General features: G+C 33.8%; 1 protein-coding gene across 6 annotated transcripts in view; it reads right to left on the bottom strand.

Annotated features, from left to right (window-relative positions):
* Nucleotides 1-18,077, bottom strand: part of LOC106464416 (protein dispatched-like) — a 79,608-nt gene that overhangs the window by 43,267 nt on the left and 18,264 nt on the right. The window contains exon 1 of one of the 6 annotated variants that reach the window (XM_022392122.1): nucleotides 16,745-16,884. The exons of 1 other annotated variant lie outside the window; for it this stretch is intronic. The gene's annotated coding sequence lies outside the window, so the exon portion shown is untranslated. Of the gene's footprint in view, nucleotides 1-2,103; nucleotides 2,157-2,291; nucleotides 2,332-14,852; nucleotides 14,890-16,744; nucleotides 16,885-18,077 lie in introns of those variants that run through there. 4 more of the 6 variants (XM_022392121.1, XM_022392119.1, XM_022392118.1 and 1 more) reach the window with 4 other exon arrangements.

Here is an 18,077-nt window from a genome sequence, read left to right as displayed (position 1 = left end):
CAGTTTGATATAGTGTCAAAGAGCCAGCATGGTTTCACTGACGGAAAATCTTGTTTAACAAATCTTCTGACATTCTTTGAGGATGTTACTAAAAGAGTTGATGAAGAAAATACTGTGAATATGGTTTATCTTGATTTTCAGAAAGCCTTTGATAAGGTGAATCACAAAAGACTTGTTACAAAAATTAAATTTGTGGGTGTGGTGGAAATTTTATTAAATTGGATAGAAATTTGGCTGGAGAGTAGAAAGCAAAGAGTAGTAATAAATGGAGCTAGATCTGACTTGATCACAGTTACAAGCAGTGTGCCTCAGGGCTCTGTGCTTGGTCCTCTGCTGTTTGTGATTTGTATTAATGATATTGAGTCTGGGATGACCACAAAAATTTTGAATTTTGCAGATCGCATAAAGATTTTTGGAGTGGTTAACTGTATCAAAGATGCTGCACACTTATAAGGAGATTTAGATCATTTGATGCATTGGGGCAATATGTGACAAACGATGCTTAACTATACAAAATTTAAGGTGATACATATAGATTTTCATAATTCAATTTTACAATTTAAATGGGAATACATTAAATACTATGGTTGAAAAAAAAAGATCTTGGTGTTGTGATTAAAAAATCACTTAAGTCATCTAAATACTGTACTGTAGTTGGCAATAGGATTTTGGGTAGCATCTACAGAAATGTTGCATACAAGAAAAGGGATATTATTGTTTCACTATATAGATCACTTGTAAGACTTTATTTAGAGTACTGTGTACAGTTTTGAGCTTCCTTCCTTAAGAAGCACGTTGAACTGTTGGATAAGGTTCAGAGAAGAGCCACTATGATGATACCTGGGATGGTGGGATTGTCCTATGAGGACAGACTAAAATCTCTGAACTTGTTTTCTCTGGAGAGAAGGGTCAGAGGGGATTTGATTGAGGTGTTTAAGGTTATTAAGGGTATTTATAATATAGATCCCTCAAACGTTTTGTGTGTTTAGCAGTGAAAACAACAGGACAAGGGGTCATGAATTCAAATTTTGGCAGTGTAGAAGTTATCTGCAGTTCAGACAGTATTACTTTTCAAACAGGGTAGTTGGCTTTTGGAATGAGCTGCCTTCAAGGGTAGTGGAGGCAGAAAATTTAGCTGAGTTCAAGAAAAGACTGGATGAATACATGAGTAGTAAGGGGTAGTTATATTTGGGAGCTGGAAGGGACATCCTTGATGGGCTAATAAGCTCCTTTTTGTCCCTTTAAACTTTTATGAATTATTTCATGGGATTAATTAGATTATAACTTAAGTTCTTGTAGCTCTCTTTCACAGCTGAAAAAATAATCAAAAACGAAACAAGGTCTACCAAATAAAGATCTTATATTAATAAACCTCATCCTGAAAATCTCAAGATACTGGATAATTTTTGTTGTTACTATAAGTTATAACTTGTGTAAATGTGTTGTGCAAGTTTCTAATATCAGCAATATACAAAGTGTATCAAAATAAAATAAAATACACACATCTTATCTGTCTTAAATGTAAGCAAGCATTTACTGAAGGATTGCAATAACAATAAAAATAACAACAGTTGATTGGTCATTACAAAATATAATGTGTAGCATAACAACAAGAATGATCACCCAACAGGAAACAGTATACATCTGAGGAACTACAAGTACAACAGGGTACAGCAATTCCTCCAATTAGATAACAAATATTATGATTGCTTATGTAGTTTGCTACACACAATAAGCTTGTCAGTATAACATGCCATCTAGACTTTTTACAAAGTGAACATTAATTAAACAAGTGTGTACACAGAGTAAACAACTTGATTTAACGTATGTATACGCACAAATGCGATCCCTAGCAATGAGATACAAATTAACAATAGAACTTACATTTACTTTAGTCTAATAGTTATGATTTACAATACACAGTTGTCTATATTATGTTTAAACTTTAATAACATTTTGGTTTCAGATTTTTAATTTTAACAATCTATCTGGGGTTTTTGGTAAAAAACTGCAACATATTTTTAATAATTTAGTTATCAAACGGGGAAAAATCACTTTGCACATTTTTTCTTCTCCGAATGAAATGAAATTAAGAATTTATACCTTCAATCCATGTACTACCATTAGACCTACGTCACATGTACAATAGTTGGCCCTAAATTTTTAATTTTCAAATAACTTTGTTTCTTAATACTCGAAACGCCACCTCTCGACAGGGTATAACGTTTTATTTATAAAGCAAGGAAAGATCGAAAATATTACAGCCATAAATAGTTATAAACATCTCATACCTGCTGAGTTTAAAGCGTATTCAACCAAATTGCAAAGCAGTCATTTTATAAATTACATACGACCAAATAGACGACTACCTGCACACCCATGCACTGTTTATTAAAATCCAGGTGTTATCCTACCTATTATCTTCCGCTACTCTAGTCACCAGTACTCTACATAAAACGCTCAAAAATAACGTTTTGGTTGGTTGTTAAGCGTCAGGCTACGCAATAGGCTACCTGTACTGTGCCCACTGCGAGTATCGAAACCTGCTTTTTAGAGTTGTAAGACTGCAGATTACCGCTAAACCACTAAGGGGCCATAAATAACGCAATGATATGAATACGAAACACAAATGTATCAATAAATTAACGGACTTGGCTACCCACGATGCGTGTGCTCGAGGAACAGTTTGCGAAAGCCTAATTTCCAACGCACTTTTAACACGACAGCGGTTTTAACTACTTTTCAGTGTTTAAGATAAGCGGAAATACGATGTTATTTAAATTAATTTCATAGTGTTAATAATTAAGAAGTTGCAATTTTTAATTCGTATGACTTTCCTTAGCCAATTATCTAATTCAAAAAATCGACAATGTTTCTTTAAAAACATTTTTATGGATAATCACTGTTTTGTAAGTTTAGGGAATGTAGAATTATATAATCTAACATTTCAGTGTGGAAAAATCAGGCGCTGCCATTTATCTATAATAATAAAAGGGCGTGTCTCTGTGTATAACCGCCATAACTCCAAGAGGAAAGAATCTAGAAAACTGAAATTTTGGATACATACTAAGTGGACCCCGAGGATGTGCACCTGGGTATTACTACTTATCCATGTGCGTACGCGCGAGCGCATCTTTTTGAGAGGCAAGCTAGCGAAAAATCACATAGAAAAGAAATGTGACCGCCATAGCTCTAAGAGGAAAGAATCTAGAAACCTGAAATTTTGCAGCCATACTAAGTGTACCCTAAGGGTGTGCACCTGGGTATCACTTATCTTATCCACGTGCATGCATGCATGCACACCTTTTTAATGAGACAAACTAGCGAAAAACCACATAGAAGAGAAGTGGTTCCTTATATAACAACCTCTGATATATAGAAAAGTCAGTGCAGTTTGGTAACAATGCGTTACAACAATGGCTTTTATGTCATGTTGCTTAGCAATAAAAGTATATAGGTTATACTTTTATGCTAAAATGGGTTCAGGATACACACACTATCAACCTAATAACCCGAGCAAAGCCGTGTACTTTCGCTAGTATTATATAATTGTATGGCAGAAAATGGTTTGTATGTTTGTTTGCTGTTAACCACAGAGCTGCATAATGGGCTATCTGTATTGTGTGCATCAAGTGTATCGAAATTCGATTTTTTTTATAAGACTCCTGACTTATTACTGATCGAAATACTGGGAGGGGGGGCTAAACCAAAAATTGGTAAGAATCTAGTAGTGTTCCTTCCCCTTCACCATTTTATAGGCTATCCTCCTCTATATACAACTGAAAATATTGATGTTATAAGTACTGGTTTTCTCACCTAGTCACAGTTTTATGCTTTAGGGCATTTAAACGTTCAGGATGAACAAGTTTACCGTCCGGACAAAAGAGACCATCTGACCATTGCATTACATTTTGTTTGTTTTAAGTAATGCTTCTCAAACTATTTTCTTATATATAATATAAGAAATATATCAAAAACTAAGAAAAAATTCACTTTTCTTATTGTGGATAGTAGAAAGATTTCCACTAGAAAACATTAAAAGAACTTAACCAGGTAGATGGCATTAAGTCAAATATAATGAAGATTAGCAGCAATATATGGAGGGGAAAGATTAGGACTGGTCAATACAGCAGAAGCCATGAAATTAAAATCCTAGCAGAGATAGACATTGAACATACTAACGGATGGCTCAGTCAGGAAACTATTTGCATGGGCAGGAGCCGTGTGGAAAAGCTAAAAACATCTACTGTTTGAATAATCAGTGGCAAAAAAGCTGGATGATCCATTTAATGTAAAAGAGGATGTAAAACATCTCAGAACACACTTGTCTCCTTGACTGGTATCGGATAAAATCACGACTGGACAATACTCCTGACAGACTTCCTAAAGCCTATCACAAGACTAGAGACAGGTTTTGTCCAGAAAACATGGAAAAAACCTTTGAGCTTTGAGAGACTTGATGGCTCATCTGATAACAACCTGTATTCCAAGCTACAGCAAACTATCATTGAACAAGAAAGGCTAGTAAAGTGCAGCATTTGGGCAACTTTTAAGATCTCAGAATGATGTCGTTAATGAAATTGCTTGTTACTGAGGGAACAGGAAAAGATTGAACAAAATATCACACTGGTCAACTGGACAAAAGAGGGTGGAATTATGGAGGTGAAATATGCGCGAAAGAATGTGGGAAAGGCAGATGTTACTTAAATCAAATTGAATTGAGCATTATAACTAAACGAACCTTATTGGATGGAGAACACCCTGTGTCAAACTCCTCACTCTTACAATAGTAACAAAAGTAATACTAAGTCTCCTCTTTTTCTTCATTCTACCTTAATCGCATTTAGTTCTGGAGTTAGACATTCGGGTATTAACCAAGCCCCGACAGCAAACCTAAAGGGGATTCGAACTCGCGACTTGCAGATTGAGAGTCGAGCGCCCTAAACACCAGGACTAGTACTAAGTAATAGTCTTAAAAGAATCTGATTTATGGTACCTCATAACAACTTTTAGAGTTTTGAATCTTTGCTATTTGTAAACATACATCGTAAAAAGTATAGTTGTTTGTCAAGTATATATCTTCATAGGAGATATCCCATAACAACTATAGTCGTGTTTCAACTTTGGATCTTCATAAGGGTACAATGTAACAACAATATTTGTTAAAATCATAAATAATATTCAACGTTAAACTGGTACACAGTTAAAAACATTTTATTTAGGCCTATCTATCAGTTTAACGTTGAATATTATTTATGATTTTAACTTTATACACAAGTGTCAAAATACTATAATAACAATATTTGTGTTTCTATTTTGTATATTCATAAGGGTAGATCTATGGAATAGCAATTATAGTTTCATTTGTGATTTTTTTTCACCAAAACTTGTAATTTTGGTGAAGAAAAGAAAGAATTTGTGAATGATGTAGAGGCACAATCTGTTACTTGATTCACTACTCCATCTGCAATAGACAAGTTTCATCGAATTCACGGCTCATCCGATGTTTTTCAGCTTTATATCTTCATAATATACATCATAACAACTGCAGCTGTGTTTTAACTTTGTAATATTACAAGGGCATATAACAAATATTGTGGTTAAACTTGATATAATATTAAGGATATATTATAACAGCTATAATTGTGTTTTAACTGCATATTGTTGTAACAGTTTCTACCATTGGGTGGCTTATTTCCATTATTCGGTAAAGATAATGCAAAGTCTAGTCCACTCATTTGTTGTGAGTTATTTAGTTGTTCTATAACGTTTAAAGGCTATGTTCAATGATAGGCCTAGATTACAAATCAGCCTTATACAGTCTATTGTTAAATTTCCTTTCGTATCTACTGTACAAACTCAAGAAATGTACAGTACTGAATTGACCATTAGACTCACTATCTAACTAACTAACTCACAGATTAATAGCTATCGTTCATATCACATTGTAAAAATTCGGCTCTCGTCTGATCCCCGTAGACACCCAATGTCGGGCCTGTTTAGAACTTGGAAAGGTGACCACTTAGTCTGCGGTTTTACAACGCTAGAAACCGGGTTTCGATACCCGTGGTGGGCAGAGCACAGATTACCCATTATGTAGCTTTGTGCTTAACTTGAAATGAAAAATAAACAAAACCAGCTGATAATTGCACTATTACTTTCTTCTCCGGCATGGCCAGGTGGGTAAGGTGCTTGACTCGCAATCTGAAGGTCGAGGGTTCGAATCCCCGTCCCATCAAACATACTTGCCCTTTCAGCCGTGAGAGCATTATAAAGTGAGGGTCAATCCCACTATTCGTTGGTACAAGAGTAGTGGGTGGTGATGACTAGCTGCCTTCCCTTTAGTCTTTCGCTGCTAAATTAGGGACAGTAGTGCAGATTAAATATCTCACTGTCTGATCAATTCATTATTTCACTGTGTTATTTTTATACAATATATTTTCCCTAAATCACTCGAAAATTCGAGACGTCACGTCAAATCGAAACAGTAGGGTACTTTCTAGGCATCAGTACATCATACTAAACTCGCTCTAGCAAACAATACAAAACGTCTAGATTTAAATTATAAAAACATAACCTACAACTTTGCCTTTGCCCTGAATTTTGAGGTCCCATGAAAAATTCTAATACACGAACAACACAGCAATAAATCTAAAATTCCATAATTAGCAGTAAAGTCATAAATATACATTACAATCACTAGATCTTTAATTAAATGTGTTAAACAAAATACATACTAATTTCTCATTAACATAAGCAAAATTTTCTTTGTTATCTTGTTTACTGTCTCTATATTGTCCATTCACTAAATCTTTTTGGTATTTTTTCCTTGGCTTATGGTACAATGATGGGATGACCTCTAGTCCTTTATTTTCAATTGCTACCTTGCCACTTGGGGAATCTTCTCCAATTATATGGTAGAGAGAATCCACTTGTGACTTTATAATTCACATTCTGGTAGTGGTTTCGACAGAAACCCTAGGTCTTCACCAAGTTGACTTTCCATTGGCAAATTCTCCTCTGATGTTAATCACTAGGCCATTCTCCCGTTTACTGCTTCCAAAGACGATCACAATGGATGAACTTAGTTTGGACCATCTATCATTCTGAATTCTGCTCTGCTGCATTAATTACTCTGTGCATCCAACCTTGTTGTCACGGGAAGTTCAACTTCTGGTTGTAAAGTGTACGGGGTATTCCTAGTCATACATAGTGAAGCTATTTGAACCTACTCTAATACCACAGTTGTGTTTACGCAAGAAGTCAGTTTCCAATATGAACTCTTCCTCGATTTCAATTACCCATACATCATGTCATGCATGATGAGAGTGACTTCGAACTTTCCTCATGCTGGAACTTTAATTTTAATTGCTGCTTGCATCAATCCATCTTCTTTATTCATTTCTGAAGGCAATTTCTCACCTTTCTTTACCATGATCTGGTCGAATAACTGTAGCTGTAGAACCAGTGTTGATCAACATACTGCAAGGCTTCCCACCAATAAACCCACTGACCTGTGGGCTGGTTTCTTTAAATAATATATTCCTTACTCCTATTAGAACAAGTGGATATCCTCAACCGCAAGATGTCTTCTTCTTGGTTCATTATCAACGACTGATTCATCACTGTCTTGGATGTATTATCATTCAACAATTGAAACACTTTTGTAGAGTGGTGTATTTTCTCCATCTCGAGTAAACAGCTCTCTAACTTTTTATTCTGCAGTCCTTGGCAATATGCCCTTTTAAGTTGCAACTGAAACACCTTCTAATGAATAGCTCTTCTACACCTTCCTCAGAGATAATTGATGTTTCAAGCTTATTTAGTCTGATAAGTTCATAATTTCTGCATTGTGAACTTAGTTGTTTATTTATGCTTTAATTAGTTAAAGTATCATTGCCAAGAGAATAGCTTCTTTTAACAGTGTATATCTACTTTGCTTTAGCGTAGTCACATGTCCCCGTCCAAATTGCATCTATACATTGGTCATACGTAAGCAAACTCATCATTTCATGTGGAGTGTTCAGGTAAAGTAATTAGACAAGCCTTTCCATATCTTCCGCAAGTTCGGCTAAGGCCCTTCCTTCCTCCTTACACTGCTCCTAAATTATAGGTTTGAAATTTCCTTTTTGTGTGTAACTCAAATCTTTTCGATAAAAAGGTCACTAATGCTTGATAACTGCTGCGGCTCTCAGCTGGAAGGTTGGTTAATTTTGTTGAAGGCGATCCTCTTCAATAAACAATAGCTTGTTGTTCACTTTCCATACATTCACTTTGGAAAATATTATGAAAAGAGCGTGAAAAGCCTAACGGATACATTTCTATGATGGTCTGTTAGTTTTTTAATTGGGTGATGTTGTTCAACCGGCTTGCTAAATTCTGGAACATTATGAGGTAGTGATACAACTGGAGTAGTTCAGGAAATTGCTGTAGACATAGGTGGCACAGCACTAATGTTAAAAGTTCTAGACAAGATGGGCCACTTATCACACAACAATTTAGATATGAGATTTAATATGAAAAAATAGCTCGAGAGATCGCTTAAAATACAACAATCTAGATACAAGGATTTAGAAAAAACAGTCTAGGTATAAGAAGCTATCTTGAGAGATCACTTACAACACAACAATCTCGTTATAAGACTTAACAAAACGTAGCTCGTGATATGACTTAAAACACAAAAAAAATCTAGCTATTAGACTTCACGAAACAAGTTCTTGATATCAGGGAAACACAGTTCAAGTATTTTTGTCTCGTGAAATCACTTACATCAATCTATGTATAAGACTTACAATTACAACATAAAAATATATGTATGAGACTTAAAAAAATACTAAACTGTGAAATCACTTACCAAATAACAATCAAAGCAAACAATTTAAGAAAAACTAGTTCGTGATATTACTTATCACACACAAATCTACTTATCGGAGAGTGCACTAGCACTTTTTATGGAGGGATTTCACAGACGCCCATATTAAAGCAATACAAAATTCATCTGAATTTTCTTATCTTCAGGTCATCAGAAGCTATATATAAAGAGCTACCTGGCATAGTCGCTCTATATCCGGTGTACATGCCGCTTTTCAGTTATCCAGAGCGTCCCAAAGTTGAAAATCGACGAATAGCCAAAACCAAGATTTCTTAGTTTTGTTCATCATCGTCTTTCTTCAACAGACCAAGCGTCTACCTAGTTCTAGCAGTATCTATTTTATTATCATTCTATGCAAAATTGATAAAGCTTTATAATACACTTTATAAGCTAGTAACCAACGTCCGCCATTTTATAAAAAAGTAAACAAACAAGTGTTAGGGGGAAAAATATCGCTAAATAGAAAAGCAGCCAAAACAATTAGAACCAGAATTTCCTATCGTAAAATGTTACTCTATTGTACAATAGTCATAAAAGTAGTATTCTAAATTTAACTAAAGGAAAGGTATAATGATGAAAGCTGGAATTCTATTCAAACGCCATGTAAAGTCTAGACGGCTTAGTCTGCTATGTGATCATTAGCCGGATCAAGTGATATGCCCACTTCCATCTCTATCTTGTTTGATTCCTTTTTCAAATTCAATAGCCAGCCCTACATAGCTTTTTTATTTAGCTATATATTTTTTTCCTAATAATTGTGAGACTTATTAACAAAAACAAGCTCTAAGGTCACTTAGTGCACAACAATCTAGGTATACTTAATAAAAACTGCCTCGAGAGATGATTTATCATACAACAAGCAAAGTTGAAAATTAGGAAAAACTAGCTTGTGAGAGCACTTACCAAACAACTATGTAAGTATGAAACTATCTCGAGAGAAGTGTTTAAAGTGGTTTGGGGAAGATGCCGCCATGCACGCAGTTTAAGAGGGTGAGCTGGATTAGTGTTTCATGTGATATGGAACTATATTTGCAGAGACACTAAAGCCAAACAGGTATAGTTATGGTATTTTACAGCTGTATACCTTTTTTCCGATATGTCATATCGCCATTGTTTTCCTTACCGGTATGCACACCGCCCCACTTTAACCACTGCTCGAGGGATCACTTACAACTCAACAACCTCGGTATGAGACTTAAGAAAGACTAACTTGTGAAATTGACTTACAACACACAATCTATATATGACACTTAAAAGAAACTAGTTTGTATGATCACTTACCAAACAACATTTAAAGTATAAGACTTCACCAAAATAAAATCGTGATATCACTTATTGCAGTGTAATCTAGCTATGAAACTTAACAAAACTAGCTCGTGAGATCACTCACTACACAATAATTTAGTTATTAGACTGAAGTATAAGATTTAACTAAAACTAGCTCGTGAGGTAACTTACTGCACAATAATATATTTTTGTTCGTTTGGAATTTAGCACAAAGCTACCCAATGGGCTATCTGTGCTCTGCCAACCACGGGTATCGAGACCCGGTTTTTAGCGTTGTAAGTCCGCAGACACACCGCTGTGCCACTGGGGGCAAATAATATATGTATAAGATTTAATAAAAACTGGCTCGTATTTCACGAAAATCTAGGTGTGAGAATTAAAAAAAAAGAAGCTTGACAAATCACTAAATACACGACAAACTAGGTATAAGACTTTGAAAAATCTAGCTCATGAGATTATTTACCACTTAACATTCTCGGTATGAGACTTAACAAAAACTAGATCATAAGATCGCTTATCGCAGAACAAGCTTGCTAAGAGAATTAACAATATGTAGTCGAGAATTCACCACACAAAAATCTAAATATAAGACAATAACAAAAACAACCTATTGAGATCAATTAACACACAACAATATAGGTATAACGCTCAACAAAAACTAGCTCATGAGATCACTTACTACGCAAAATTCTAGGTATAAGACTTAGCAAAAAGTAGCACGAGAGGTTACCACACAAACATCTAGTTATGAGAACATCTTAAGAGATCACTCACCACACAACAATGTATTTATGAGACATAAGAAAACTAGCTCTTGAGATTAATTAATACGAAACAATTTAGGTATAAACTTAAAAACTAGCTTGACAGACCACTTACCATGCAACAATCTAAAAATTAGACTGTACAAAAGCTAATTCGTTTGATCATTTACCACAGAATAATCAATATTGATATAAGATTTAGCAAAATCTAGCTCGGGACATCAGTTTCTACACAACAATGTAGTTATTAGACTTTATAAAAGCTAGCTTATGAAATCACTTTCCACACAACAATCTATGTACGACTGATAACTAATTGTAGATATTGCTTACCACATAACAATATAGGTATCAGACTTATGAAATCATTTACCTCATAAACAATTTAGACAAAATACTTAGTAAAAATTATCTTGTGAGATTACTTATTAAAAACAATATAAATATCAGATTTAACAAAAAGTAGCTTGTGAGATCATTTACCTTGCAACAAACTACGTGTAAGACTCAAGAAAACCTAGCTCTAGTTATAAGACTTACTAAAAACTAGTTTGCGAGATCACTTACCACACAACAACCTATGTATGAGGCCTAACAAAAATTAGCTCGAGTGAGCACTTATCGCAGAACAAAATGTAGCTCGAGAAATCACTTACAACACTAAAATCTATAATATAAGACTTATCAAAAATTAGGTCTTAAATCATTTACCAAACAACAATCTAAGTATTGTTAAGAATATGTAGCTCGAAAATAACTTACCACACAAAACTCTAGATATAAAACATAGTAGAAATTATCGTGAGATTATTTACCAAACAATAATGTAGGTATGGAATTTAACAAAAAATAGCCCGGAAGATCACTTACAACATAAAAAAATAGGCATACGAATTGGGGACATCTAGTTCATGAAATCACTTACCGCATCACAATACAGGTATCAGGCTTAAGAAAACACAGCTCGTGAGATCACTTACAACACAACAATTTAAAAATGAAACTAAAAAAACAACAACTAGCTAATTAGATCATTTGCCACTAAACAAGCAAAGCATTATACTTTAAAACGAGCTTGAGAAATATCTCACTACACAAAAATATAAATACTGGAATTAGCAAAAACTAGAGAGACCACTTACTAAATAACAATCTACATATCAAAACTTAACAAAAATAGTCCGAAAGGTCACTATTCACACAAAAATCTAAGAAAGAAACTTAATAAAAACTAGCTCGTTAGATCACTTTCCACAGAAAATCTAAGAATGGCATTTAACAAAAACTATGTAGTAGAGTCACCTATCGCACAACAGTCTAAGAGTAAAATTAAACAGCAACTTGCTTGTGAGATCACTTACTGCACCACAATATAGGTATAAGACTTAACATAAAGAGCTCTAAAAATCACTTACTATATAACGATATAGATATTAGACCTAATAAAAACTATTTCGAGAAATCACAGCAAACAATCATGCTAAGAGAGTTAACAAATGTAGTTTGCGAAATAACTTACTACACAAAAATATAGATATAAATATGAGAAAAACTTAATCTGAAATCACTAACCAAACAACAATTTAAGTATAAAACTTAATAAAAAATAGCTCGAGTGGGTCACTTACGACATAGAAATATAGGTATACAGGGTTACGAAACACCAGCTTGTAAGATAACTTACCACAAAACAATCTAAGTATGATACTTAACAAAAATAAGCTCATGAGATTACTTGCCTCACAATATTTTATCAATATCACTTACCGCACAACAATCGAATCATGGGTATGTAGCTCGCAAGGTACTACTACACATCAATCTAACTATAAAATTTAATAAAAATAGCCTAAGAGATTACTTACCATACAACAACCTCGTTATGAAAGTTAACAAAAACTAGTTAGTAAAATCACTTACCACACAACAATGTAGATGTAAGACATAACAAAAACTAGTCCATGAAATCACTTACCACACAAAAATGTAAATATAAGACGTAACAAAAATGAGTCCATGAAATCACTTACCACAAAACTGTATAAGACTTAACGATAAATAGCTCATGAGATCACTTATCATACAATAATGTAACTAGTCGATATTAAAAAAAGGTATATTTTTCACTTGCCTTCTTCTGAGTTTATACGGCATATTTTGTTCCTCACCTTATTCCATGTTTATAAAGGGATATTTTGTTTATTACCTTAGCCTATGTTTATGCAAGAATATTTTGTTTATTACCTTAATCTGTTTTTATTAAGAGATAATTAATTTCTCCATTGAACTGTCGCTTGAACCACTCACTATTCTGTATGTTGTATCCCAGTCTGATAAGTGGTGTATTGAAAAAGCTTCGTTGGCACTAAATATAGCTGATATAGTGTAGTTAATATATTGTTATGCATTATTCTTTACTTTCACTCAAAGTTCGTATAATTTATACAGAAACATTTTTTCTACCTTAGTTTAGTTTAAAGAGAGATATTTTGTTGCTTAACCTAGTTTGTATTTATGCAAGGATATTTTGTGTCTTAAAGTGTTTTTTTCAAATTCTCAGGTTTGATCAACTAAATGTCAGCTGGCAAGAGAAGTAAAATAAAAAAAGTTAATATCCGTCTATCTATTTTGTTATTGTTAATTTATGTTACTGTTACGCCTCCGTTCGTCAGTTAATTTTCCGTATAATTTCTTTCTGAAGAAACTTTAGCGATACAAGTCCTTTCTTAAATAAAACTGATTTATTCTTTCTAAATACAACTTTGCAATACACTTAATTTCCACGGTCACGCTATAATTCACAACGAACGTCTCACATGCTCAACAATACGTCTCTCTCTGTCCGCAGTTGAATTACACATTGTTGCCGTCACGTCTTGACCGTCTTATATGTACAAGAATACCGAATCTAGCAGCCTCTCGAGGTTTCATGAACGTTCTAGAAGTGCATGACGTGTTACTAGCGTCACGTGACCTCCGCTGTCGTAACATTACGTTGCATGTAATGTTTTTGATAAAAGAAATTAAGACAACATGTAGTATTCAATACTCATCTTCCTTCATTGAATCATTAATTTTTAGCAAAAATAAGTTATTAGAAATTTTGATTTTTTTCTGTACAAAAGACATATAATGTTTACTGAAAGCATGCCAAATTTCGTGAAAATACATAAATCGTATCGTATTCACGATACGATATCGCTGTATCGCCACACCTTTAGTGTTTATAGACGGATATTTTGTATCTTATCTTGCTATGTGTTATAGGGGATATATTTTTTCTTACATTCTGTGTTTATACAGGGGCATTTTGCTTCTTACCACATGTACGTTTATAGAGTAGTGTTGTGTTTCTTACCTTATTTTGTGTTTATAAAGGGATTATTTATTTCTTGTCTTAGTCTAAGTTTGTAAAAAAGATATTTAATTTCTGATCTTAGTCTGTTTTCATACAGAGATAATTCGTTTCTTGCCTTAGTCTACGTTTATGAAAGGAGAATTTTGTTTCTCACCTCATATATATGTTTGCAGAGATATATTTTGCTTCTTGGATGGAGCTCGTAAGTTAATTCAACTCTCATTTTTCACAAACGATGTTTATTTTATCACACTTTAAACACGAAATTCATTCAGTTCTTTGAGAAATACAACCTTATTATTGCTACTCACTAAGTTTAAAAGTTTTACAGAATATCACGACCTTTTAAAACTTTCACTTCTATACTTTGTTTCCTTTGGAGATTGTTTATGGTAATGATGAACCGCTTTAGTGCACTGACCACCAATAGTTTTATCTCTATTTTGTTTAAGCTCTTTATATATATACATATATATATATATATATACTGTTAATCCTACCAATATAACAGTTCCGTACATAGTAGTATATTAATTAGTCTAAGTTTATAGGAGAATAATTAATATCTTACCTTAGACTGTGATTTCAACCACTACTGTGTCTGTTGTATCCAAGTTAGCCTGATGAGCCCTGGTATTGGGCGAAAGACCTTTGGCACTGGATATAGGAGATATGGTGTGGTTGATATATTGCTATACATTCTTCTTCACTTTAACTCAAAGTTTTTAGGACTTACACAGAGATATTTCGTCTTCCTCACCTTAGTCTGTGTTTATAGAGGAATAACATATTTTTTGCCCTAGTCTGTGTTTATGCAGTATATTTTATTTTGTTTCTTACCTTAGTTAGTGTTTATACACGGATGTTCTGTTTCTTATCCTAATTTGTGTTTGTACATGAAGATTTTGTTTCTTACCTTAGTTTTTATTTATACATGGATATTTTGTTTATTTCCTTAGTCTGTGTTTATATTGTACCCTTACTCAGTTAAAAAATGACTACAGTTGTTATGAGTATTCTGATGAAAATACGAAGATGAAACAACAATAGTTGTTATGGCATACACTTACACAGATACAAAGTTGAAAAGCAATGAAGATTTGTTATAGTTTACTCTAATGAAATACAAAGTTGGAGCACAACAATAGTTGTTATGATATGACCTTATGAAGACTGTAGTTGTTATGATGTTTATGATAAAATGCAAAGTGAAACACAACTACAGTTGTTATGATGTTCATATTAAAATATAAAGTTGAAATACAACAACAGTTGTTATAATATTTATATTAAAATACAAAGTGCAACACAACTATAATTGTTATGATGTTTATATCAAAATACAAAGTGCAACACAACAACAGCTTTTATTATGTTGAAACAGAGTTGAAACAGAACTATACTTGTTATTTTGTACCCTGATAAATATATAGAATTAAAAGAAGACAGAAGAAGATAGCTAATTTTCAGTGGAGGAAAAATGTTTATGCACACTAAGATATACAATTCATTCATTTAATTTTCTTCGGTGTTCTCTGGCAGAAACAAGAGCCCTCCACAGCTTACAATCCTGGCCAGTTTTTCAGCTGTTCCCTGGCTTTGATAGAGGTTTGCCTTATATACAGTTAAGCCTAGTTTTTTGGTTTTGTTACCCCTTTACAAAACGTGTTTTTTTGTTGTTTTTTTTCGTGTTAAACAACTTATCATGTCTATCTTGAGTTGTGTTCGATTTCTGTAACTTACACGGGTTGTATGGTTCATATTCCCATAAAAATCACTACCAAAGTCTCAGCGTAGTTGTACAATTTATATCAGAAAATGTTATATAATTATTGTTTATGTGTTGTTTTTTTAACTGTCAACTAATTTTCGGCCAAGTAAAGTTGATACTTTACATACCTAATCCATCATATAATATATGACAACAATTAAAAATGTTTTGCAGGTCTGTTGTACTTGAGCTTAGCTGAAATTTTAACCTACAGCATAACATTACCAAAATGTGCTAATGTAAAAATTAATCGGTTAAAATGCAAACAGTCATATTCGTAATAAGTATGTTAAACCATTAGAGATTAAGCCAGGTTGATATTGTTAGTACAACTGAATACTTTCAGATAGACCCACGTGATAGACCATAATGTCGAGTACAATACAGTATAACAAAATAACATATTGAACTAACTGGATAAGTAATTCATAAATTTTCGATTAAATGTTTTTATTTAAAATAGAAGAGCTAAGCTGGATTTTCGCATGACACTTATTTAAAAAATATTTCAACATACTTTTGTATAAATGACCTTTGAGAAAATAAGCTACAAACAAGCGTCTAATTATGACCACGGAAACATACTAGGCCTACTTAACTGTACATATGCAGCAGCATGCACAAAACCCAAGAAAATGCGTACGTGAGATCAACTGAAGTTTGATGTAAATTAATATTTCACATTCACATACCTGGTTTATGATTCAAGGCGCACATGTTTACAAAAACGAGCTATATTATTTGGCCTCACATTATCAACAATCGTTCCACTGACAACAATGAAAGCAACAGAGTCGCGGAGAACTGCGTCCAGTAAACAGAGCATGCAGCATGGAGGCTCATCGGCAAGACAAACTGCGGGGTGATGCGGGCTGTTGCGGCTCAACCTGGGTGGCGCAAAGCCTTCAAGGAACCGGGCATTATCGATTGGTTTTTTCTCTACAGGCTCCAGTGGTTGCTGCCAGAGACCTACCTTTAAGTGTATAATCGGCTTGCTTGGAGAATGTTGCAGGAGAAACCCTATAAAGTTAGTTGCATGTATAATTATAATTATGTTAGTAACTAAAAACCTGACTGTAAGCATCTTATGTCAAAACCACAATGTTTTGATTTCCCAGAAGAATGTAAACAAACATATTTTGCCACTGTATTAAGAACCACCAGACTCTTCTTGTGCACAAACCACACAATTCGAAAGCAGCTATAAAAATTGCACTCATCATTTGCACAGCAAATAATACTACAATGCATTGTATAATATGTGTAAATAAATCAAGTATATATATAATCTCAATACAAAAAAGAGAAGCAAAATTGCGCTGTTTCGGATTCGCTATTTCCTTTCATCTGAAACTTCTCTATCTTGACCGTAAGTTTTGCAGAAACAGCGCTTTCGTCTTTTAGAGTAGCGAGAATTATTCATAAAAACTAAACTGTGCAGTAATTATCCTTAACGGGTAAAAAAGTACGAAACGGCAGGAAAGTTCTGGCAAACGCGTTCCTCTGTCGCTAAAAACGATATCTGGCATAAATTCATGCCACATTTTAAAGATATGTGGCGTTATAAAAACCATAATATAAAGATCTTAGCAACAGTACTTGGTGGAATGATATGTTATCTCGTGTGTGGATGTTACAGTTTAACTTTTTACGTTTATGGACAGCGAATGACACAATGGGCCTTACGATTAAATGCAAATCATCTTAATCCCATATCTCTCCAACAGGCCTTAAGACTAACTGTAAATTAATAATGGTTGGACACGGCTTGAATGGGTAATGAAGAAAACTTTAATATAAGTTTAACATAACTACAAATGTACAACGTTTTGACAAGGTTTTGTCATCATCAGGTACTTATATTAAAGTTTTCTTCATTACCCATTCAAGCCGTCTCCAACTATTATTAGTCTGAAAGTGGGTTCCTCGTCATCGAATTTAACTATAAATTACTTTCTATTGTTGCGTCAGCGAGGTCACTAGACTCGTTCTCTCGAACCTTCGGGAATAGTCGGGAGATTAATA

This window comes from Limulus polyphemus, unplaced genomic scaffold (genome assembly GCF_000517525.1).
Source record: "Limulus polyphemus unplaced genomic scaffold, Limulus_polyphemus-2.1.2 Scaffold1643, whole genome shotgun sequence".
In the NCBI taxonomy this organism is placed as follows: Eukaryota; Metazoa; Arthropoda; class Merostomata; order Xiphosura; family Limulidae; genus Limulus; species Limulus polyphemus.
This window is presented reverse-complemented; position numbering and strand designations above follow the sequence as displayed.